We start from the raw sequence: 3981 nt of genomic DNA, 5'->3' as shown, positions 1-3981 counted from the left end.
CTTTTGGAATCTGCATCCACGTTCCACTGGCGAATCCACAACGGCCGCTGAGCCGATACTGCCATGGTAGCGGCTTGTGAACTCAAGAGTCCAATATCTTTCATCGCTTCTAGCATGTATGCGGCAGCGTTTTTGATATTCCCTAACTTAAGGAGTATCTCATCTTTATCAATCGTGTCAATTTCTGATGACACGCTTTCTGACCATTTTTCAATAGCGCGACTCCAGCGTACCACTGGTAACATAAATGGATTTCAATGTAGTTTCCATCTTACGGTCTGCCGGCTCCTTTAGTGAAGCCGTGCCAGGTGCAGGGAGAATTACCTTCTTTGTCAACCTGGACAGTGCACTGTCTAACACAGGGGTTGACTCCCATTTTTTCCTGTCCTCTACCGGGAAAGGATAAGCTATCTGAATTCTCTTGGGAATACGAAATTTCTTTTCGGGATTCACCCACATCCCCTCAAAGAGAGTATTAAGCTCGTTGGAAGGGGGAAAAGTGACCTTGGATTTATTTTCTTTATAGAAATAAGCCTTCTCCTGAGGTACAGGAGTGGCTTCCGTGACTTCCAGAACTTCCCTTATAGCCACAATCATATATTGTATATTTTTAGCCAATTTATGATCTATTTCCCTGGAGTCACTATCGTCGACACAAGAATCAGAGTCCGTGTCAGTATCAGTATTCACAACATTTGCAAATGGTCTTTTATGTGACCCAGAGGGAAGAACAGAATCCTGAAAAATCACATCTTCCACAGATTTTCTCCAGCATTCAGCATGAGATTCAGCCTTATCTAATCTCCTATTGATATGATGCATACTATCACGTATTTCTGTCACCCATGCAGGCTCTTGGTGTGCCGGCAGCGCCACCGCATTACAACTCTGTGTCCCTAAAATGCCTTCCTCCGGGAAGGAACTCCCTGCCTCAGACATGTCACACACGTGTACAACACACACTCACAGACACACTGAGACTTAGAGGGGACAGGCCCACAGTAAAATCTGTCAGAGGGACACAGTTTAGGAGCAGCCAGTTCACAACCCAGCGCCAAAGAAAAAATCCCCGTGCCGCGTACCTTGTACACAGAGACAAAATCCCTGTCACGTACTCCGTACACAGAAACCTTTAAGCGCTATTATATTATGAACAATATGTTTTAACACCCAGCCCCCCCCCCCCCTTTTTCACCCTGATACTTGTTCAGAAGTGGAGGAGGACCAGCTTCTTCTCTGCATTCTGTGAATGAGAGAAGATGGCGCTGAACAGTGTGCTGGCTGACTGAGGAGGAAGCTCCGCCCCCGCAATGGCGCGGTTCTCCTCAGAGATTTGGCATATTATGCCCCCTTTTATCCAGTTTACGAGGTTATTTGCTGCCCAGGGCGCCCCCCCCCCCCCCCCCCCCAGCGCCCTGCACCCTGCAGTGCCTGTGTATGTGTGGACAGCAATGGCGCACTGCGCTCCCGCCAACCGTGCGGTACCTCAGCCGTCACTTTACTTGATTGAAGATCTGTCTTCTTACACTCCCCTGTCTTCTGACTTCTGGCTCTGTGAGGGGGGTGACGGCGTGCTGTGGGAGTAAGCATCTAGACACGGCTAGCGTTCAGTTCCCTTCAGGAGCTAATGGTGTCCTGTCAGCCAGAAGCAGAGCCATGAAACTCTTCAGGAAGTTGGTTCCTACTTCTGCCCCCTCAGTCCCACGAAGCAGGGAGACTGTTGCCAGCAGTTCTCCCTAAAAATAAAAACCTAACATAAGTCTTTTCAGAGAAACTCAGCAGAGCTCCTCAGAGTGCATCCAGTCTGACTGGGCACATTTCTAAAACTGAGGTCTGGAGGAGGGGCATAGAGGGAGGAGCCAGTTCACACCCATTGAAAAGTCTTAAGAGTGCCCATGGCTCCTGCGGAACCGTCTATACCCCATGGTCATGAAGTGGACCCCAGCATCCTCTAGGACGTATGAGAAATATGAATTATATAAATAATGTAGCAGCAAAAACCATGGTTAAAAATGTATAAAATCATGAACGGCCCTAAAATTAATGTTTATAGATCTTTTGTAGGGTTTGGTGGTTCCTGTTCCTCCAATGCAGGAGACTTTCCCTAACTTACCCTAACTGCTGCCATTCGTCCTTCAATTCAGAGGCGGAACTACCGCCAGTGCAACCAGTGCGTTGCACTGGGGCCTGCCTCTGTCCAGGGGCCCAAAGCATGTAATGAGTCAAACTGACTCATTACATGCCGCTGTGCGCTGCGGGCAACCGCTGCCCGCAGCGCACAGCCGCCCGGAGAGAGGAGAGGAGCAGCGGTAAGGGGGAAGGAGGTGGAGGAGGGAGCCGCAGCAGCACTTTGTTACTGGTTGAGGCGCTGCTGCTGCTGCCCCTCTGTTTCACTATAGGCTGTCTTCCGAGAACAGCTTATAGTGAAGCAGAGGGGCAGCAGCAGCAGCGCCTCCACCAATAACACAGCGCTGCTGCGGCTCCCTCCTCCACCTCCCTCCTCCTCCTTCTCTCCTGCCCGGGAATCGTCTGACGCTGCACCGAGGAGTCTGAGCCAGCGGAGAGGGTAAGTATAATTCTTCTTTCTTTCTCTCTTTCTTTCTTTCTTTCTTTCTTTCTTTCTTTCTTTCCTACAAAAAAAGGGGACTGTCTGCCACAATGTGTAAAAAGGGGGAATCTGCTTGCCGCAATGTGTAAAAAGGGGGAATCTGCCTGCCGCAATGTGTAAAAAGGGGGAAGCTGCCTGCCGTAGTGTGTAAAAAGGGGGAATCTGCCTGCCGCAATGTGTAAAAACGGGGAATCTGCCTGCCGCAATGTGTAAAAAGGGGGAATCTGCCTGCCGCAATGTGTAAAAACGGGGAATCTGCTTGCCGCAATGTGTAAAAAGGGGGAATCTGCCTGCCGCAATGTGTAAAAAGGGGGAATCTGCCTGCCGCAATGTGTAAAAAGGGGGATGCTGTCTGCCGTAATGTGTAACAAGGGCACGCTGTCTGCCGTAATGTGTAACAAGGGCACGCTGTCTGCCGTAATGTGTAACAAGGGCACGCTGTCTGCCGTAATGTGTAAAAAGGGGACGCTGTCTGCCATTATGTGTAAAAAAGGCACGCTGTCTGCCGTAATGTGTAACAAGGGCACGCTGTCTGCCGTAATGTGTAACAAGGGCACGCTGTCTGCCGTAATGTGTACCAAGGGCACGCTGTCTGCCGTAATGTGTAACAAGGGGACGCTGTCTGCCATCATGTGTAAAAAGGGCACGCTGTCTGCCGTTATGTGTAAAAAGTGTACGCTGTCTGCCGCTATGTTTAACAAGGGCACGCTGTCTGCCGTTATGTGAAAAAAGTGTACGCTGTCTGCCGCTATGTGTAACAAGGGCACGCTGTCTGCCGTTATGTGTAAAAAGGGTACGCTGTCTGCCGCTATGTTTAACAAGGGCACGCTGTCTGCCGTTATGTGTAAAAAGTGTACGCTGTCTGCCACTATGTGTAACAAGGGCACGCTGTCTGCCGTTATGTGTAAAAAGTGCACGCTGTCTGCCGTTATGTGTAAAAAGGGCACGCTGTCTGCTGCTATGTGTAAAAAGGGCACGCTGTCTGCCGTTATGTGTAAAAAAGGGGGACGCTGTCTGCCGTTATGTGTAAAAAGGGGACGCTGTCTGCTGTAATGTGTAAAAAGAGGAATCTGTCCACCGTAAGGTGTAAAAGGGTCTCTACCTGGTGTAGTGGTGCTACTGTGCGGCGTAATTTGAATAATGGAGACTACTGTGCACCGTTTTATGAATTGGTATTATTTTGTGGCCCCACCCCTTCCCCACGAAGCCACGCCACTATGTATTTTTGTGCGCGCCTACGGCACGCACTGCCCCTGTTTTGCATGCAGGGGTGGGGCTCCGATGCCATTTCTTGCACACAGTGCTAAAATGTCTAGTTACGGCACTGTTTCTAGGCATCCACTTCCCTGAGCAGGTCCCCCTCACCAGATCCT

The sequence above is a fragment of the Pseudophryne corroboree genome, chromosome 7 (genome assembly GCF_028390025.1).
Source record: "Pseudophryne corroboree isolate aPseCor3 chromosome 7, aPseCor3.hap2, whole genome shotgun sequence".
NCBI classification, from domain to species: domain Eukaryota; kingdom Metazoa; phylum Chordata; class Amphibia; order Anura; family Myobatrachidae; genus Pseudophryne; species Pseudophryne corroboree.
Note: the sequence above shows the minus strand (reverse complement) of the source record.